General features: G+C 41.4%; 1 protein-coding gene and 1 pseudogene across 6 annotated transcripts in view; one reads left to right on the forward strand and one right to left on the reverse strand.

The window, feature by feature from the left end:
* Positions 1 to 8904: 8904 nt before the first annotated feature.
* Positions 8905 to 12605, reverse strand: LOC101583864 (annotated as a pseudogene).
* Positions 12606 to 13509: 904 nt separating this feature from the next.
* Positions 13510 to 22065, forward strand: part of LOC101584240 (zinc finger protein 83) — a 36927-nt gene continuing 28371 nt past the window's right edge. For 3 of the 6 annotated variants that reach the window (XR_002818825.1, XM_023704851.1, XM_023704856.1), the window contains exons 1-2: positions 13510 to 13853; positions 14673 to 14816. The gene's annotated coding sequence lies outside the window, so the exon portion shown is untranslated. Of the gene's footprint in view, positions 13854 to 14672; positions 14817 to 16154; positions 16191 to 22065 lie in introns of those variants that run through there. The other 3 variants (XM_023704853.1, XM_023704855.1, XM_023704854.1) reach the window with 3 other exon arrangements.

Consider the following 22065-nt stretch of genomic DNA (forward strand, 5'->3'; position numbering starts at 1 on the left):
CCTGGCAAGCACAAGGTCCTGAGTTCAATCCCTGGTACCGCCAAAAAAATAATAACAAAATGGTCCTTTATTTATAGCCCCCTGTTTTGTTTTCTTTTGTCAGAGATGGGTGTTCCATTGCTGTTAGAGAAGCTATATTTAGAGAAGTCTTTAAAGGACCTTTTCACTGGCTTCTGTGAAGTCTCTACTCCCTGACTGTGCTGCATGGGGAAGTCTCTTTCATGTCTGCCATTGACTGTCCCATTCTTTTTTATTTTCTGTATTTTAAGGAAGGGTCTATAGGGTGTTCAGGGTCTTACTACTAGATCAGACTCATAGTAATTCTCCTGTTTACAGCCTCCCAAGTGCTGGGATTATAGGCACGTACCATCACACCCAGTCTCAATCGCCATCTCAGTGCACTCCAGGGGTGGGGCTGACACAGCAGGCCCAGGGATCAAACCCCTGGCCCCTGTGCTTGCTTGCAGTCACTTAAATCCACTGAGCTATTTGGCCGGTCCCTGACTATCTCATTCTTGATTTCATGTGATTCTCAGTTCTCTTGGGGTTTGTGGACAGAACAGATTTCAGTTTGATGTGCCCCTAAATCCTTCTGGTCTACATGTTAGGAGTTTTTTTCTCTATCACTACTGTTACTAGTGACTGTACAGAAATCTGGGCTTCTCCTGACTTTGGATTTGTTACTGTTTTTAGTGTTTTGCCATTGATATTTACCTTTAATTTTTTTTCCTTGGGCTGGCCAAATAGCTCAGCAGATTAAAGTGCCTGCTTAGGCAAATGCAGCAGCCAGGGTTCGATCCCCCAGCCTGCCATGGGATGAACCCTGCCCCCAGGGTACACTGAGATGGCAACTGAGACTGCGCATGGTGGCCTGTAATCCCAGCTTTTGGGAGGTTGAACACAAGAGGATCACTACAAGTCCAGTCTACATAGTGAGACCCTGTAGGGCCTGTACTAAAATACAAAAAAATAATAACTAAAATATTTTTTTTTCTTGGTGATACTAGGGGTGCATCCTAGGGTTATCATGGGCTACAACCATAACCATTTTTATTTTTAATCTCAGAGAAGATCTAAGTTAATGAGCCTGCCATGGAACTTGTAATCTTCCTGCCTCAACTTCCCAAATATCTGAAACACAGCAAAAATTTGCTTTTGATATACAAATTCCTAGGGTCTGACATGTCATCTGCTGTGGTAACCCATTTGCAAGTTACTTATATTTTCCTGTGGAATATTCCATGGGATGTATTTATATAAAAACTCATGAAAGAAAGTAGCTTGCCTAGTGTGTTTCCTGCCACATGCCAAGTTTCCTTGGAAACCCTCACTGAGGTTCTTGGGATGTCTCATGGTACTCGAGACCCTAGAATTTACACAGAGCTGCTACAACAGACACAAATAGCAGTAGTGCTTCACTGAGCCTTGTTTCCGGCTGTCTTCTAATTTTTGAGGACTGTCACAGAATCAACTTTGTGTAGCATTGTGACATTGTCAGACATACGCCATTACAAGTTAAACTATGTTGAAATTCATGATGTATGTCAAACACACAAGGACATTTGTAAATGAACAAAATATTTCAGGTTATACAATTTCTATTCATTGAGATTTTGGGAGGTAGCTTCGTTGGCTTGTATCTAGATATAACCCAAAGCCTTATGATGGCATAGTTGCAGTTTGGAGGTAGTTTGATACATGGTATGTAATGCTGGGATTAAGTGTGATGCAAGGGTTGATTCATGCAGGATTAAGGGTGCTTTACTGTGAGTGTGATTACTGCCCACTTTGAGGGCTTCTACCTTGGATAGAACATAAGGGATAGAAAGAGGGCTCCCGTTACTGCTTGCAGATGCAGTTTGGAAGGCAGCTATGCTCATCTCTGTACCACCGACGACACACTATGTACCTGCTTTTTCTTTGATTGCAGCTACTGGTTTGCTCCCTTGCTGACTTCTCTGTGCTCTGGGATGCCTCTCTGCCATGCTACTTTGCCTTGGAGCCAGCCAGCTGCGCATTGAATCCTCTACGTACTTGGAGCCAAAATAAACCATTCCTCCTTTAATTTTGGGTATTGGGTCCATTTCTCAGCAATGATAAAAGTAACCAAGATAGTTTTGAGTACCAGAACTAGGCTCATTGCTGCAACACTACCTGGTTATATAGCACCAAGACTTTTTGACCTGGCTTGGGGGAAGTGTCTGGAATGCTTAGAGGTGCTGGCTGAAGTGCCCCTGAAAACACGTTTTAAGACATACTTAACGGGAGATTCTGGTCAGTGTTTAGAAGACCAGAATGACAGAAATACCTCCAGTAAAGACCAGGCTCAGAAGGTTTCTTCTGGAAATAAGGATGGCACCGAATGTTTGCTTCCAGATCATGTGCATTGTGATTTGGCAGCAACTTTACATTTTGCTCATGTCTGCAGATGAGGTTAAGGGTGTCAAACTAATCATGCACCACCATCCCTGGCAAGAGTGAAGTCTCTAACTTCTCTGTACTTTTCTGCTTTCACTCCACATAAATGCTTTTATAGCAAAATAAGCATTTGACAAAAGAATAATTCATTCCATCTTTAATGTTGCCCCACAGTTCAACTATTCTAATGTTAAGATGGTGTCGTGTAAAAGTGGTAGAACGGCTACTCTTGGTAGATTTTTGCTAAATCTGTGTTGAGAATCAAGAGCAGTGAGCCTCAAAGGATTATTTAAAACATTTTAAGTTTGCTTGAAAGGGAGCCCCAATAAAGCTTCAGATTGCAAGATAGCACAGAGGACAAGCTGGTTGCTTACATGGAACAGGATAATAGAAAAGAGGCACTACAAGAGTGCGTAGCACTGCACCATTTGCAGTCCGAAAATGACAAAGGTGAAAGACTGCTTTCTGAAGAGGGCCCCCAAGCACCACCTTCCAGAAAGGCAGTGATGAGAAAATTGTTTCTGTAGGGTTTTGTTCATACCACTCAGCAAACCTGGCACTTGATCCCTAAGGCCCACAGGGAACCCTGCCTACTTTCTGTTCAGGCTTGCAGCAGATTTTGACATCAATCACGTGGTGGTGTTTCTAGGTACATGCAGAATGCAAGAGTTATAGGATCAGAAGTGATTTCACCCAGATTTCAGAAGAAACTCTGGCAGGATAAGGCGTGTGCTCCAGAGAGGGCAGTGTACGAGATTGTGAATGTAAAGCTGAAGGTGCAGAGGAGACCCCAGAATGTTGAAGAAGCCAGGAACATGCATTGCCTGAGGAAAGCCACAAGGGAGCATAGCCAGCCGGAGGGAGAAACTGGATACTAAAACTACTAGCAGTGTCAGAGGGCAGCACCCCCCCCAGGTCACCTGAAGCTCATATCTTGCCACAGATTGCAACTACTGCTGGACAAGGAATTGCAGGACATACTATTTGCTCAGATGGATTCTAGGCTTACTTTGATCTTGTTCTTTTGTATCCCCCTATTTGTAGAGTACAACTGTTTATCCTACGCCGTTGTATATTGGAAGTATGTAACTTTCTTTTCATATGCACGGGCAATCTCAGCTAAGAGGTTGATTTAAATCTCCAAGGTGACTTTGGAGTTGGAGCCTGTACTTGGCATGGTGCTTCTGCTACTGCTGCCCTGAGGATTCCTCATTCGGCTGCTATGGTCCTGCACATTCATCTCATTTCTGTGGTTTTTCTGTACTGAAGCATGAGCACTGCAGATAGGATTTGCCAAGCTGGTTACAATTTTTTCAGGTTTTCCTCAAGGATATATTTGAGGTGTACTGAGGCTTGAGTTCCTACTTGCGCATTTGCCATTCTCATTCCATTTATGAAGATTCCTTCTAGTTTGGATTTCTATGTTGAGTAGACTCAGAAGGAATTCCTTACAGTCATCTCCAGCGGGCATTAAATGATGCCATCTGATGAGGGTAGACATAACACACTTTTAAGTTGACAGTTAAAAAATATTAACTTTTTGAGATTTAAAAAAAAAATCTGTCTTAATTTAAAAATCTTTCATTCGGATTTGAAATTTGATGTTATGCCTTCATGACATCTTTGTTACGTAACACAAAATTAGTATCGGGAGGCTATCAGAGGAAAGGACTCAGCTCTCCAGAGGGGAACCGTGCCCAGGCCTACGCTCGTGTTTCCTAGAGGAAAAAGTCTTCAGTCAGTGTTCCAACCTTAGAAAACATGAGCTAGTCCTCCTGCAAAGATACGTTTCTTGTGTCATAAGTAAGGCAAACCTTGAGTTATCATTTAAGGCTTGGGATCCATAAACTAATCTACTAATCTATAGTGGGAAAAAGCATTACCAGTGTATTGGGTGTAGCAGTGCCTTAAGTTGAAAAATCTCACATTAGGTTCACTAGATATTCAAACTGGAAAGAAATACGTTTGAATCTGATTTGTTTCACATACGAGTATGGTCTCTACTTGCATTCTTTTACCTATAAAATCTCAAGTTTATCCTTTATGGCTGAGAAACAGTACATTTTTCCAGGGGTGGTAGAACATGCCTGTAGTTGGAGCTCTTGGGAGGTTAAAGCAAGAAGATGACCGTAAGTTTGGGGCCTGTCTGGGCTAATTCTTAAAGACAGCCTGAACTGAACTTGTCCCAAACAAAAAAAAAGTTTCACTTCAAAGATGTGTCCTCGGGATCAACCAAAGAATTACCACTGTAAAGCAGTCTTATAAATCTAATGCTGTGGTAAATTAACTCACTCTGACAATGTACTCCATATCATAGAATTTATATAGAGAATAAGTCTCTATCCAAAGTTAAATTTCTTGGATACTGCAGAGAACTACATTAACATTCAGAATTATCTCAAAGGTGCAAAGACCAATAATTTCAGGTTATAAATGTAGGGATTTGTTGGTCTCAGTGGCTCTCAGGACAAAATGACAAGAGAATTTAGAATATAAAGGTGAGATATTAGCTGAGGTCAGGTGGTGGCCAATGCCTGATTGGCAAAGTAACACAAGAACAACAGTAGAGGTGTTTATACCTTTGCAAAGTTAGTATCAGGAGACAGAAGACTGCCTAGCTATTAGTAGCTGAAACTGACCAGGAAAGATGTTTTTCTCAAGACTGAGGTAGCTTGACTGTTGTAGACAAAGAAGACTTATCCCGCCTTCCAACCTATAATCAATTTCCAGCTTTAGTGGCTCCCAAAAGGCCTTTTCATGGTGATGGCTAAAAATGTGTCAGTAAAATGAAAGGCCTTAGCTCATAAAGTGTGGAACACTCCTGTCCATGTTCCTTTGGAACAAGGGCACTGCCTCTTAAACATACTGTTTGCATTACTTTGGGTCTAATGTCATCATGCATGCCTATATTCCTAGCCACATGGTTGAATGAGGCAAGAGGAGCACATTTAATGCCAGCTAGGCAACTAGTGAAATCCGGTAAAACAAAAATGCCTCTGTGTGACACAAATGTTTTTAATGAACCAGTTGTTCTGTTGGATGTCCTTCCACAGTAGCATTTATAAAATTTGTTATCACAAATTATAAAAACACTCACAAAAGAGGACTTCTAGCATGGCTTTAAAAATGTCAAAAAAAAAAAACCCCAAACAACCCAGTGGAATGGGTGTGTTTGAAACTCAGGGTAAGATTTCAAGAGAGTTAATGGCAATATGTCTTTCACTGTAATAAATATTTTAATTTAAGCATTCACTATAAACATGGTTCTGTGTAAAATAAACTACGACAAACAACTGGGCATATTGCTTAGTGATAAAACATTTCTGTAGCATAGTCAAGGCCCTATGTTCAATCTCTACAATCAAAAAAATAGCTAAGAGTGATTCAAAATTATCATATCAGTCTTCTGTTGCTCCATTAATTGGCCAGAATGGCATAAATGAAGCATCTGCCTCCAAATTCAGAGGGTAGAAAGCACGACTCAGAGAACTGTAGGTTGTCAACTAAGTAGCTATACCGGGGGTGATATATCTGGTGAAGGACAGCTTGAAAGATGTAGTACTCCTGTAATTTCCAATTACCTTTGCTAAGGTATTGAACTTAAAAGGCTCTATTGTAATCAGCAAAAGCCAAGAGAAAAAGACTAGAACCATTAGGATTAATGCTGTATACTCCCTGTTGAAACATTCTGAGAAACCCTGTCAATATCCAGACAGATACGGACAGCGCACAACCCATCTTTACATACAGAAAGCATAGAGGCCATACTCTGATATGTCTCCTACCTCTTCTTTCGGCCCCTGAGTCGTGTGAAGATCTGTAAAACTGCTCCTTCCAAGGCTGACATTTTTTATTTGAGACACAGTGGGCTGTTGGATTCCCTTCTGGCTTCAAATCACAGCAGACCTCCCACAGAGGCAACAACTATCCTCTTCTCTGTCATTTTATCTGAGGAAAAGAGAAAAAAAATGGAGATACAGTTTGAGCGCTGTTAGAGGAAAGAGGACTTGAGATAAGATAAATGGATTCACAAACTCTTGAACTATGTAATGCCACAGAAGTCAAGAATTTCTCTGCTTCACTGCCCACAAAGCATCTGCCGATGACCTCCAAGTGTTGCAAATGGACAACAGTGAATAGAGAGCAAGGAGAATGCTGTGCCCCCCGGAAAACAGAGAACGCTATTTCCATTGCATTTGGGCTTTCCCATGCTGATGGGCACCATTTTAACTGGTCAGCACCCATGTATTAAGGTGGCATTAAGTACTCTCCTAGCTGAGGAAGGAGAAACTGCCACCGCATTAACCCTAGCTTTATTCTATTTCCTTAGCCCTTCAACTCCACCTTTATACATCATTGTGGGTCTCGTGTTGCTTCAAGAACCGCCTCCCTATTCCACAGAGCGTTTCCTGCATCTCTGTTCTTCCCATCCAAGGTGTTGTGATTTCCTTGCATATGGCTGAAATCTCCCATACGCAGTTGTAGGGGGCTCCAGTGTTCCTCTGCACCCATCATCTGACCGAGCCCCTCTTCAAAATATTTTATTCAGAGAGGGTCTCGCTCCATAGTCCGTGTTCACCTTGAACTCACTGTATAGCCCAGCCTGGCCTCAAACTCATGGTGATCTTCCTGCCTGAACCTCCTGAGTGCTGCATCCCCATGCCCAGCCCCAAACTTTTAATGAAAATTTGGTGTAGCTATCTACCAATGTTGGTACCACTGTGAATGAAAACTAAGGCCTTAAATCAAAACTCCAACTATTTTACTACAGTACACCTGACACAGCTGATATACAAGGAATGTGGATTACTTGGTGAGAGGCCTTCTTGATATCCCATTAATAAATTTAAAAACTTGATCATGTACAATGTAAGATCCACTATTATGATAAAAGTGAGCTCTATAAAGAAATGCATTAGTGTACTTAAGGGAAAAATAAACTTTATAAATTTCTGGCTTCGCACCTGGGTGAAAACCACCATCTTGTCCACCAGGTGACTGATTTGCATTCCAAACCCTACCAGGTCAAATCCTGAAGACAGTCAGCTGAGCATCTGGTCCCAGCCACTGACATCTGAGCTGTTTCCCATCTTACCTCCACTGTGCTAATAATGTTTGACAAAGTCCACATACATAGCTTTGTCTACATAGTATACAAGCCCCTTCTTCTTGTCTCAGGGTCTAGGAATCTTGTATTGCCATTGGCCAAGATAGGCATTTGTCCTGTCTTTCCTGTTGAGTTCTTAATAAATTGCATTATTTTTAAAATAATTAGAAAAATAAAACAATATATAAATTGACTCAAATTTACTATGTGTGACTTAATGATTGTTCAACTTTACATTGATGCAAATGTGTCACACAGATAAAAGAAAACCTAGATGAATTTAAAATGTTCCAGCTGGGAAATTAAAATTTTCCAACTGAGATTACCGGCATGGTAGTATGCCTATAATCCCAGTATTTGAGTGGTCGAGAAAAGATGATTGCTGAGTTTGAGGGCAGCATAGACTCCACAATGAGGTTGAAGCTCGCCTTGATTGCAGAGCAAGACACTGTCAAAATACAATACAGTACAATACAATACAACACAACACAACTTCCCTCTCTCCAAGCTAATCATATGTGCTATGATAGCCTCTTGAGATGTTGGATGGGGCAGCAAAGCCACAGTTCTCTGTTTGTCACCATAGACCATGAGAGTAAATAACCCACACACCACAGTGCATCATGTTTTACCCACCAGAGTCTGGTGGGTAAAAATATTGAGTAAATTATCTGGTGAGAGTTTTACCACCTTTTTGCAAACTAAGCTTTGTACCTCCCTAGCTTAATATACAGTTCTGTCTACTTTAAAGCAGACTGAGCCAGGCCACTGTGTTCAGTGGGTTAGGTGTATCAAATGAATTTCTGATTTTCAATGCTTTCAACTTACAGTAGGTTTGTCAGAATGTAACCACATCATATGTCAAAGAGCGTCCGTATGAGACAGCTGGATATTTTAAGCCTATAGTTTTTCTTCACTTGATAAAATTAGCTATAGCTGTGTCTGTAAGTTCTTTATACATTTAAACATGCTTTCAAATACCTTTCATGATATCCTTTTTTAAAAAGAAAGATTATAAACTTAAACAATGATACTGACAAGGCAGGATAGAGCCAGGGACTTTCTGCAGAGGCTTTCTGCAGCAGTCAGTTTTCATGAGAGAACTTTCTGTGACTGGCTTTCCACCGTGCACACCGTGTTGAGGGAACAGGGACAAGTCTTGTTTTATTGTCTTCAAGAGCTATCTTTATTGTAGGGAGCATGCACAACTTTAAAAGTGAAGACTATTCTTTCAAAATACTACAACATGACAGATTTACTTCATGAAGAACAGAGTTAGTCATTTTGTTTTCCTTTTGCTTTAGTGGACCAAAGTTCTGTTAACTCCCTCAGGTGAGAAGCTATAATTTTGTTTAGTATTTGGGACTACAGAAGTCATTCTATGGAAGTATGTTTATGTTTTTCTTATGGAACTGGGAGGAATGGTGACCAGGCCTGGTGACATCTCTCCTGGGAGTAGGTGCCTGGAATGTGATGGCCTTTGTGGAGCTCTCAGCCTTCCACTTGGCTCTCATGGCCAACAACCAGTTTTTACTCTCTGGGGAGTTGTTCTCTTTCCCCACCACTCCAGACCTCTCTTCATGTGGACTCAGAGGGAGAGGCAGCATTGCACAGCTCTCTGAAGCATAAGGACTGCCTTGATGAGGTGCCCTGGAGACACTTGTGGCAGTTCCTTCAATCTTGGTTGGTTTCAAATGACCTAGAGAGTCTTTACTAAGGTCTTCTTAGTTACCAGCAAAGCAGCCCAGTTCCAAGAAAAGTTTTTCAATTTGGTCATCAAGCTCAGTCACACAGTTGCAACCCTTCACACATTTTTGCTTCACACTCCCCAGACAGCTTTAGTTTAGTGGCCTCTTCATTTTATTTCTATACTCAGAGCAAAAGTCTGCTGCGGATGACTTCTGGCTCACAGGAGTTATGGCTTTTCTTGCACACACAATCGCTGTCTCAGAAGCAGGTGCTATGATGAGTGGTAAGTTATTCGGGTGACACAGTTTCTAAGTGACATCTTGAAAGATGAGACTGGCTTCAGAGAGACAGAGGAGACTGTGCCTCTTCTGTGGATGAAAGAGTGAACTATTCCTTGGTGGGAAGAGTTTTAGCAGAGGTGTGGGAATATTTGAAGGACGCAGGAGGTCTCCAGCACAGCTTGGTACACAAGACTTGAACTCACATAAAAGGTAGAGTTCTCATGTTCACTGAAAAGAGCTACTGCAGAGGTTTTTAATCAAGTCATGTTGAACTTGTAGATGTGGCCATCAGTACAGTTAGAAAATAAAGTTGAGTCAGTAGAATCCAAAATCAGACTGGAGTACCCAGGAGGTGCTACCTGGGTACAAGAAAGGCTTGGATGTTCTGGGTTCTTGTCAATAAGTGGTATAATACTTACATAAGCCCCACACCTTGATTATCCCATCCATAGCCGCTCCTGTAACTAATACATTCTCCTCTTGAAAAAGGACCACGGGGCTGGGGAGATAGCTTGGCAGTCTAAGTGCCTGCCTGGCAAGTGCAAGGACCCAAATTTGATCCCTGGCACTACATGCTGGCCCCAGAATCGCAGGTGTGCTGTGCCCATCCCGAAACTGGGTGTGATGGTGAAAGCCTGTAATCCCTGGTGCTGGGGAGGATAGAACAGGAGGATAACTACAAGTACAAACTGCAAAGCAACAACAAATATTAAAAAAAAAAAAAAGAAGGCAGTGGGGACGGGAGGCCACATTAACTTTCTGGTGGAAATCCACAGAAAAGAGTTCTTTTGAATTCTGTTTCTTCTTGAGGTTTGAGTTTGTTGATTTCAGGTGTTGAGAGCCACTGATTTGATTCACTTGCCTATAAAACCCATCTTCGTTGTTGCATCTGGTTCCCAGACCATAATGTTGCTGAACACAGCTTTCTCAGACTTGGAAAAGGCAATGGACTGGAGGCTGCCCTGGTGACTCTCACTTGTTTCAGTCAAGTCACCAGTTTTTACATCCTAAAATTTGGCTGTTTGATTACTCCCTGCTGTAGTAAGTCTATGTTCACCAGGGACCCAGCCAGGTCAAAGACAGCACTTAAATGAGCCCTACTTTCTTTGATCATTTATTTGGTGTAGTCTCAACACATAGCTCAGATTCATCCCCTGGTCTCAGCGTCCCCAGCACTGGGGTTATAGGCATACACCACTGGGCCGTTTCCATGGCCAGCATGCCATCCATGCCCAGGGTTCTGGGGGCTTGCACGGCATGCAGTATCGGGGTCAATCCTGGGTCCTTGTGCTTGCCAGGCAGGCGCTTAGACCGTGAAGCTATCTCCCCAGTCCTAACCCTCCATTCCTTGAAGCACTTCTTTCTATTAGTCTGTGATCTAAGCTAACAAAGCCTTCTTCACTGGCAACTGCTAATGTATGCTTCACACTGAGAGCAGAAGAGAAAGTGCATCTGAAAGGAGGAACTGGGAGTCCTGTTTCCCCAGAAGAAGCGTGATCATCTTGACAGCTGCCCTGACAATCAGTGAGAAGGGACTGTAGGGGGTAATGTGAACCCATTTCTCAGAACACCATGTTGGGACTGATGGAACACCAAATTAAAGAGTATCTGGGCCAAGCATAAAAGCTATGAAAATTCCCTGTAAACTCAGCAGAAATTGATAACTTGAGTTCTCATACCATGACCCGTTTTTGCCTTTAGCTCTTGCCACTCCATTTCATGATATTCCTAAAAAGGATTTTCTTGAAATAAAAAGATTCCAATAGAAATAACTAAGTGTTAAGAAAATAAAAGATAAAAGCATTTTTTAAATAATGTATTTGGTTTATTAAAAAAAACACTCTGAAGCTTGGCCTCGTGGTGATCCTCCTGCTTCCAGCCTCCCCAGGGCTGGGATTAAAAGGTGTGTGCCACTACCTGTGAACTCTGCCTGGCTCAGAGTGGGTGCCAGGGATTGAACAGCAGCCCCTGCACTTGCCTAAGCTTGCCTGAGTAGGTACTTTAGTCCACTGAGTTATCTCACTGGCCCCAACATCTCATATTCTAACTTACAAATAAAGCAAACTCTGTGGGGAAATTCTGATTCTAAACAACTATGTTACTGAAAAAACAGAAAACGTACAGGAATTTGTGGGATTGAGGCCAACATGTGATCAGTTCTGGCACACATAGTGTGAAGAATGAAGAATCAGAACTGAGATAAGTGTCTGTGAATCCGTGACCTCACCTTACTAAACACAATTATCACTCCACCAGTACACTTACAGTGTAGTCTTTGGGGAAGTCAAGTTTCATTCAAAAACCTTTTCTCGCTCACTAATTACAAAAGCCAATTACTTGTTTCTGGTTAGTAATCTTTTATGAAGCAGTAGAGTCTTTAGGAAAGATATCCATTTTCCTGACCCCTTGAATCAAAACAGGTCCCACTAGCAGAGAATAGGAAAGAGAAGTCTGACACGACAAACTGTCAAAAAAAAAGCATTATTGCCTCACAAGATTCTCTTTGAAGAGCAGCTAGGTCAAGTGTACAGAGCTAAAACCAATTCACAATTGACTCATTTTAAAGTTTACTGCAAGGTCTTCTAGTTACTCAACTTCTGGAAGAAACACTAGTGTGAAGTAGTAGTCACATCAACTGCAGAAAGGGAAGGTTAAAATCTAGATGCTTCTATTATAAAACTTAATTTGGAGTGAAGTTCAATCACATGAAATGCAGGAAATCCCAAGAGACGCACTAGAGCAGATCTTTACTGTTGGAGAGAAGTCATCACAAAGGGAGAACAGGTTGTCTCAAAGCTGCACCACCACTGATGGATGAAAGAACCACTGTGACACCTGTCACTCACGTGACATGTGACAACTGGTGGTAAAGAAAACCCAACTCTGTGTGCTCACCGGAAGTAAACTTCCTTTGCCTCTCTTCCTACTGGAGTGTTCCCACCACTATATAATGCAGCTTTCTCTCTGTCAGGGGCAAAGGATTTAGCTGAGTGTTCTATACTCTTATTTGTGCTCAGGCCGTTGACACGATCCCATCCGTTGAAGACTTTCACCTGGTCATCCAAAATCCAGCGTTCTCCCCCTTGTTCCAACATGGAGGCAACACTCATGTCATAAGGAGAGATTTCCTGGCCCTTGGAAGAGAGGTAGCTATCTTCATAGAACAGTGAAATACCTGTGTAGACCACTATGTAATCTCTTTCTCAAGTAAACAGGGCTGGAGTCTGGCAAAGCCACCGCACAACACATGGCAGTCCTTTTAATAGAGGAAATCTCTCCCTTTGACAGAGTGTTGTCTCCGTGTAGACACACTGGCACTCTGCATTTCACATTTTTGTGGACAACAAAATATGCAAATGAGAAACAAAGTCATACATATACCACTGCTACATGATGCTGTACACATCAGATAGTCTACGCTTTAACTAGCCAGCATAAGTCGTGTTTTCAGGCCTGACAAATTCACAGGCATGCAAAGTGTATCCATTTAAAACGGTGTAACCATTAACAAAAGAGAATTCACTGTATTATATAGGCCAGCCTGGTACCAGCCTCAGTACTACTTTGCGGGGGTGGGGCTGACGGACACAGGTGGATCACACATTTAGGTCCAGACTGGGCAAGTTTGTGATACTTCAAGAAACTATCAAAAAAAAAAAAAAAAAAAAATTAACCAAGAATTGGGTAAAAAAAAAAAAGAATTGGGTTGGTTACGTTGGTTAAACGCAGTCCTATGTACTGAGTAAATTCGAAGTCCTTTCTGACCCTATGTCTCCTGCTGCGGGTCTGCCCGCTCTCCCCGGCCCCCGCCCTGGCCCCCTTCTCCTCCTGCCTGTGGCTCTTCCTTCCCCGCCGCGGGAGCTCCCAGCTGCTGCAATACACTTTCCTCTCTCCGCGGAAAGCGCTCCCGGGCGCGCCGCACCGTCCACCCCGCGGGATCGCGCGACGCCGGTCACCGAGGTGCCCGCGGGAAAGCGCACGCGCGGCCGGGCACGGTTCCCAGCTCGTCTACTTTGCAGTCAGCCGGGCAGTGCGGGGCATTTTAAATGCAATCGCCCCAAGTAATTTTAATAGCAAGAGCCCGCGGGCACAGAGGCCGTGCGGCCCCCTTCCAGGAGATCCCAGAGCCGCGCCGCGGCGTGTAACTGCGTCCCCGAGAAGTCCGACTCGGGAGGGCACGACCGACTCCGCGCGACCCCGTCCCCAGAAGCGCAGGCCCCGCCCACGCTGGGCTTCTGGGCTGCGCGCGCAGCTTCCGGCAGACCCGGAAGTGGGTCCGTGGAGGGGAGGGTCGCTGCGCGCGCAGCTTCCGGCAGACCCGGAAGTGGGTCCGTGGAGGGAAGGTCGCAACGCCGCGCGTGAGTTTCCCTCTGTTCTGGTTGTCTGCGCTCTGCTCCGCGGTTCCAGCGTCTCGTGGTCCGGATCCGGGCCTTAGGGACCGCCAATGCCGCGCCCCGCCCCCTTCATCCCGGAAAATTGGACTGCGCTGTGCGAGCCCGGTGGCCCTGCGGGGCGGAGGCGCGGGAGGCGGGTCCTGCCTGGGCCGCGGCGACGGCCGCCTCCCCCTGCCGGGTCCTCTCCGGGCCGGGCGCTGTCCTCCTCCCCGCCAGGGTAGCCGGCCTCTCCCGGCGCCAACCCCCCATACCGGCGACCCCCGCCCTCTTCGCAGTCTCCCAGCTAAGACGGGGGGGTGACCTGGACCTGTCCTGTCATTTCATGGTTCTTGATTCCCAAATGCCACCGAGGGGAAAATAACGTTCCTCCCAAAGAAGCGCCTTCTCCATCTCCTCTCAGGCAGAAATGGGCGAAGGTGTCAGGAGAAATTGACCTACAAAGAGATGGCAAGTAGAGGGATTCCAAAGAGATCTTAAGAATGGAAGGAGCTAAGAAGGTAGCAGGGGAGAAAAATCAAATATATACAAAATGTAGATCCCGATGGAGGTGAGGACCGCCTACAGGAGAGGAGCAGGAAAAGGGAAGAGCTTAAGTTGGAGGAAAAGAGAGGTCATTTGTAACAAAGGTGGACGGCTCTGTGGCGTCCTCTGCTGGTGTCTCCTGACCCTGTCCTGTGAATGTGCTGCCCCATGCTTTAACCTTGAAGCACTTAACAATACCACCGCCTTTATCCCCTCCACCGCGGCCTTTACACCATACCTATATCTCTCTCTACCCTGCAGACCTCTCCCAGCAGCCCTAGAATCCTGTGTCTGTATATCTCCTCAACTCTGCTGGGGCAACAGACAGGTAGCTCTACATTCATAGTCCCCATGTGACTTCCTGAGCCCTGGAAATGGCTTCCTGTACAGCCCACAGAATCTCAGGTAGGGATGACCTTGTCCTCCCTGAGGCTTAGCCAAACACTTGGTGAATATTTTAAATATAGGCTATATTGTATTTGTAGGTATTTTAACTGAAAAATGAAAATCACATTTCTACATTAGCTAGTCGACAGTGTCCATCATTTCCAAATTTTATTTCAAATGTGATTGAGCAGTATTAGGACATCTCAGTCACATTTGCTCTGCTTCAGTTGCAGGTGGCAAACCCCTTCCTTCCCAGGTCTTGGAGACGGCTGTGACCGGTCCTCCTTCCACTGACATCCTAGCTGCACCCTCACTCCCACCACTGGTCCCTTTTACCTGCTCTGCAAGTTTCTTTCTGATCCTTCCCAGTCCAATGCCTGGATCCTAGGGACAAGAAAGCTCCAGAAGGAAAGCAGATCCTGAAGGTGGGAAGTGGGTTTGCTTTGCCCTCCTAGATGTTGCTCAGCATGCCATGGTGTTTTGCAAATAAGTCTTTTTCAAAATTTTATTTTGTTTTGAAGAGTAAAAACAAAAGAACAGAAATCACAAAGATGGAAACAGGATAACATACAACAATATATATGTTACAGGTTTTCAAAACAAGAATAGCTGATTAACAGTGGTTGATATATATTTTTGTCAAATCTGTTGCTCATATTACTGTATATAGTCATGTATGATTGGACATATGATTGAATATTACCACTTGCTTTCAAGAAACCTTAAGTTTTTGTTACTGTCTCTTTGTCTTCTCCTACCTTTTTTTAAAAATATATTTTAAAGACAATATAGTAATAATTCATACAACATTAGAAATGGAACACTATTAGAAGACCAAGATAATAGGCATTCAAGCATGGCTTTTGTATTACACATTTGATGTAGTTGCTTAGATTTAGATATCAGCATACAGAGTAAGTCAAGATGAAAATTCTACGCATGAACTGCTGTTTTGCTATTTTCAAAAAGCTAATGGAAATTCTTAATACATATCACCTCAGCTATTGTATATATACTTACCTGTTTTTCCCCCTTTTTTCCTATATCTCCTCTTAATTGTTTAATCCTTAAGTTCCCTTTCTTTGTGTTTTACTATATCTCTTAAACCTTTCAGGTTTTATTTGTTCCTTTGGGTTCTTACAGTAAGGAGATGATGTGATATTTACACATTGGGGTCTTTTTTTTCCCCACTTATGAGTATAGCCTCTAGTTGCATCCATTTTCCCATGAAAGCTTTTAGTTTGTTTTTCTTTATAGATGAGTGGTACCCTATAGTATAAAAATACCACATCCTTTTCATCCATTCTCAGGTGAAGAACATTTTGGTTGCTTCCAAGATTTGTCTATGACAAAGTATGCTGCTATAAACATGGGTGCACATATGTCACTATGGTATGATGCTTTCAGTTCTTTTGGGAAAATACCAAGAAGGGGAATACCTGCAATGAATGGGATATCCAATCCTAGTTTTTTGAGGAGCCTCCACATTGATTTCCATAGTGGGTGTACTAGTGTACATTCCCACTAGCAGTGGAGAAGGATTCCTTTTCCCCGGCAGCCTCTCCAACATTTGTTACTAGTTGACTTCTTTATGCTAGCCATTCTTTCTGGGGTGAGATGGCATCTCATTGTTATTTTAATTTGCATTTCTGGAATGGCCAGTGATGTTGAGCATTGTTTTTTTATGTATTTATTTGCCTGTTGTATTTCTTTCTCTGAGAAGTATGTATTCATCTTGGATGCCCATTTTTGGATTGGGTCTTTAAATTTTGGGGACCGAATTTTTTGTAGTTCTTTATATATTCTAGATAGAAGATCTTTGTCTGAGTGATTATTAGTTAAGATTTTTTCAAAATTTGTGATTGTCTTTTCACTGTGTTGGTGATTTCTTTTGACATGCAGAAACTACTCAATAAGAGGAAGTCCCAATTGTTGATTCTTTGAAGTATTTCCCATTCAATTTGATTTTTGCTCATGAACTGTTTGTCTACAGCTATATCTTCAAGATTTTCACCTACTTTCGCTTCCAGGAGATTTAGTGTTTCTGTTTTAATGTTTAGATCTTTAATCCATTTTGACTTTAGTTTAGTGCATGGGGATAGACCCAAGTCTAATTTTAGTTTTCAGCATGTGGAGATCCAGTTTTTTCCAGCACCATTTGTTAAAGAGGCTATCCTTCCAGTGCACGTGTTTGACTCTTTTGTCAAAGATAAGATAGCTGAGTGTGTCTGTAGTTGTATCTGCATCTTCTTATCTGTTCCATTGATCCACATGTCTTTTTTTTTTCCAGTACCATGTTGATTTTATCACTGTAGCTTTGTAGTATAATTTCAAGTCAAAGATTTTAATGCCTTCTGCCTTTCTTTCCTTTGTTGCCCAAGACTGTCTTTGCTATTCTAGGTCTTTTCTGTTTCCAAATAAATTTTAGGAATGTTTTCTGTAGATCTGTGAGGTATATTGGTGGTATTTTAATAGGGATTTCATTAATCTGTATAGCAATTTTGGGAGTATGGCCGCTTTCACAATGTTGGTTATCCTATCCAGAAGCAAGGAATATCTTTCCATTTTCTGAAATCCATTTTGATCTCTTTTTCAGAGTACTGTAATTTTCATTGTAAAAATCTTTACTTCCTTTAATTCCTAGGTATTTCATTTTTTTGGATGCTATTGTGAAGTATACTTTTCTCTAATTTCCCTCTCACTGTGTTTGCTATCTGTGTAGTATGATGCTGTTGATTTCTAGGTACTGACTTTAACCTGCTATGCTACTGAATTTGTTTATTAATTGTAGGGGCTTCTTGGTGGAGATTTTCTTGGGTCTTCCAAGTCGTGTATCATGTCATTTGCAAATAATGTTAGTTTAACTTCTTCATCTGTTCTTATTCCCTTTATTTCTCTCTCCTCTCTAATGGATCTAGCTAGTGATTTTAGTACTATATTGAATAGTGGTGATAGAAGACATGTATGTAATGTCTTTGTCATGTAACATAAGAGGCTTCAGTTTTTCCTGATTTAGAATTTTGTTTTTGTTGGTTTTTTTTCCCATAATTTTATTGAGAGACAAATAGCAATGAGACAGTTTCACATCAAATTGGTATGACAGTTTCAATAATTAACACATTGCATACTCTTTTCCTAGTGGTTATTTGCTGTACACGATACAGACAAGAGATCCTATTTACAAACAGTATTAGAACAAATCCCTCTATTCATTAAGAGAATGTAACTATATATCTATCCTAACCACTTTGAATACACAGATACAAAATGGACATTCATCTGTATCCCCTTTTTTGTTTAGTTCCATCCTTTGAATATTATAGATGTGATAACTCAGCAAAATATTCTAAAAGAGTCCAGTAGTCCATAATAGTATTGGGTCTTCTTCTTTACTGGCAGTGTTAGAAATTGTTGACCTGAGTCCCCTACAGCTCAACATAACAGCATGGTTTACCTCTTATACTTCTTTTTTATAGTTTTCTGCTGGATGGTTAGGACCAAGATAAAGCAAGACTTATGCAACAAGAGTTGTAGCTTTTGAATCTGATGAGGTCAGTCAAATAGAATTTTGTTTGCAGTTGGATTGTCATAGACAGCTTTTTAATCAGATTGAGGTACAGGCCATCTATTCCAATTTTCTGTAGAGCTTTGATCATGAATGAGTGTTGGACTTTGTTGAAAGCCTTTTCTGAATCAATTAAGATGATCATGTGGATTTTGGTTTTGGATCTACTGTAATAGTGTACTACATTTATAGATTTGCATATGTGGAATCCTACCTGGTCCTAGTATATAATCTTCTTGATGATTTGAAGTATTCTATTTGCTAGGCATTTATTGAGGATTTTTGCATCTATGTTCATGAGGGAGATTGGCCTGTAGTTCTCTGTTTCGGTTGAATCTTTCTCTGATTTTGGTATCATATTATACTTGCCTCCAAGAATGGTTTTTGGATTATTGCTTGCTTTTCAGTTTCATTGAAGAGTTTGAAGAGTGTTGGGATTAAATCTTCTCTAAATTTGTTGTGGAATTTAGCTATGAATCCCCCAGGACCTGGGCTTTTGTCAGTAAGTTTTTATTACATTTTCAATTTCATTGGCTGGTTTTGGGTTATTCAGAGTTTTTATGTCTTCTTGATTGAGTTTTGGTAATTTGTGCCTGTCTAGAAACTTGTCCATTTCTTCTTTCTTCAATTCTGTGAGAGTAAACATTTTCAGAGTAGATATTGATGATCTGAATTTCCACAGGGTCTGTGGTAATTTTGCCCTTTTCATTCCTTACTACTTGAATTTGAGTTTTTTTTCTTTCCTCTTTTTCTCCTTTTTTTTTTTTTTTTTTGGCAGAACTGGGGATTGAACTCAGGCCCTTGCGCTTGCCAAGGAAGCGCTTATTCCACTGAGCCATCTCCCCAGCTCCTTCTTTCCTCTTTTTGATGAGGTTAACTAGGTGCTTATCAATTTTATTTAATCTTTGAAAGAACCAGCATTTTCGTTTGTTAATTCTTTGTATTGTTTTCTTCATCTCAATTGCATCAGTTTCTGCTCTAATATTTGTAATTTCCTCCCTTGTTTGGGCTTTGAGTTTGGTTTGCTCTTCCTTTTCTAGTTGTCAAAGGTGCAGCATTAGGGAATTTATGTGTTCCCATTCTGCTTTCCTAATGTGTGAGTTTACCACTGTAAATATCCCTCTAAGAACTGCTTTCATTGCATTCCATAAATTCTGATAAGTTTTGCTTGAATTTTCATTGAATTGTACATATTGTTTAATTTCATCTGGAACCCATTGATTGCTGAGGAGGGTGTTGTTTAAGTTCTGTACATTTATAGGGTTTTAGTAGTTTCTTTTGTCATTAATTTCCAGTTTCATTGCACTGTGGTCAGATAATATGCATGGGATAATTTCTGTTCTTGTATATACTTAAGCATGACCTATGGAGTACTATGTATGTGATCCATTCGATTCCATGTGCAGCTGAAAAGAATGTGTATTCAGATGTTGTTGGGTGGAACACTGTATGTGTTCACTAAGTCCTTTTGTTCAAAGTTCTGGTTCCGTTTTTCTGCCTGTTTGGTAATTTTTTGTCTGCTCCACCTATCTTTTTGAGATAAGGGGATGTTAAGGTTCCCTGTTAAGTTGTGGTTTTGTATATTAGATTTTTCATGTCCATTAAAGTTTGTCTTACATAGTTGGGTGCTTCTGTATTTGGTGCATACATATTTATGACTCTGTTCTCTTCCTGTGGTGTTTTTCCTCTAACTGGTATATGGTGGCCATCTTTATTTCCTTTGATCATTCTTGTTTTGAAGTTCAGATTGTCTGCAAACAGGATTGTTACCCCTGCTTTTTTTCTGAGGTCCTGGGTCATATAGTATTGTCTTCTATCCTTTGACTTTCAGCTTATAAATTTCTTTATGAGTTAAGTGTGTTTCTTGTATACAGCATAATGTTGGATTTTGCTTCTTAATCAACTATGCCAGTCTGTTTCTTTTAATTGGTGAATTGAGACCATTTACATTGATGATTACAATTGACTTATGTTTGTCCTGTTATTTTGCTGTTGTTGGTTTCCTAATTTTCTCCTCTGTGTAATTGTTTGCCCTATTTGGTGGATTCTTTCCATTCTCATTCTTGGAATTATCATTTTGATCCCCTTCTAGAATATCTTTTAGTACTCCATGTAGGGTTGGCTTTGTCATCATGAAATTCTTTAGTTCTTTGTTGTGAAAGTATTTCACTTCTCCATTTAACTTGAAAGAGAGTTTTGCAGGGTACATCAGTCTGGGTTGAAATTTTTCTTGTAAGACTTGAAATACTTCTCTGCATGATTTTCTCCACTTGATGGTTTGTGAGGAAAATCAGCCATTATTCTAATAGGTTTTCCTTTAAATGTGATCTGTTTCTTTTCTCTAGTGGCTTTAGTATGCTGGTCTTGTTGAATTTCTGGGATCTTGATTTATGCCTGGGTATGGTTTCAATTGGGTTAATATTTGGAGTTCTGTATGGCTCAACTACTTGAATGTCAGATTGGTTCTCCACCCCATATTTGAGAAGTTGTCTGTCTGTCTGTCTGTCTTTCTTTCTTTCTTTCTTTCTTTCTTTCTTTCTTTCTTTCTTTCTTTTTCTTCTTCTTCTTCTTCTTCTTCTTCTTCTTCTTCTTCTTCTTCTTCTTCTTCCTTCTTCCTTCTTCCTTCTTCCTTCTTCTTTCTTCTTCTTTCTTCTTCTTTCTTCTTCTTTCTTCTTCTTTCTTCTTCTTTCTTCTTTCTTCTTCTTCTTTTTTGTGTATTTTTGGGGGAAGGGTCTATGGATGCTCAGGGTCTGACTACTAGATCAGACTCATAGTGATCCACCTGTTTACAGCCTCCCAAGAACTGGGATTACAGATGTGCATCACCATGCCCAGTCTGAATTGCCATCTCAGCAGGCCCAGGGATCAAACTCCCGGCCCCTGTGCCTGCTTATAGGTGCTTTAATCCACTGAGCTATTTGGCCAGCCCTCTTTATGTTATTTCTGCCCATAATCTTTTCATATCATTTGTGTTGGCTCCTTCTATCTCATTGATGACTATTCTTACATTGTTCATCTTTATATCATCTTGCAGCTGTTGAATTAGTATTTCCTGGATCTTAGATGTTTTTAAGAGATCTTTCCTTACCTTTTCATTAGGTGCAGCAGTGTCTTCAAGATCTGAAAATCTATCTTCACTTTCATTCAGATGGTTTTGCCAACTTTTAATTGAGTTTTTAATCACCTGAATCTCTCTTTGAATCTGCTTCATGCATTCTGTTTCTTTTCTATATTGCTCATTGAAAGTTTCCATCATTTTCTGTTTTCCTCCATTTTTTTTTCAATGTCTTCTTTAGAAATGCTTAGTAATTTTTTTTTTTTTTTTTTTTTTTTGCTTGGGAGATTATTTCTGATCAGCTTTCCTCTGTGCCCTTCTGCAGTTGTTTCTTTACTTTAGATGCTATTATTTTAGAGATGTCAGATGTGTGACTTCCAGTTTCTTCTATGCTAGTATCTCGTGTGTTTGTTGTGGTATGGGTTTGGTCCAGGCTTGGACTATGTCCTGAAGGAGAACTCTCTGCTGCCTTCCACTGCTGGGTATTGGGGCATCACCAGGAGAGGCGCATTCTGAAGGAGTTGAGGAAGTCTCTGGACTTCTTGTAGAAGTTTCATATCACCGTATCTCTTCCTCAGTGTAGTGGGCATGAGTGAACCCATCTTTGTACAGATGGGGCTCTCCTTTGGGTGTCTGTTAGGATGAGA

The sequence above is a fragment of the Octodon degus genome, unplaced genomic scaffold, assembly GCF_000260255.1.
Source record: "Octodon degus isolate 3935 unplaced genomic scaffold, OctDeg1.0 scaffold00206, whole genome shotgun sequence".
Lineage (NCBI taxonomy): Eukaryota > Metazoa > Chordata > Mammalia > Rodentia > Octodontidae > Octodon > Octodon degus.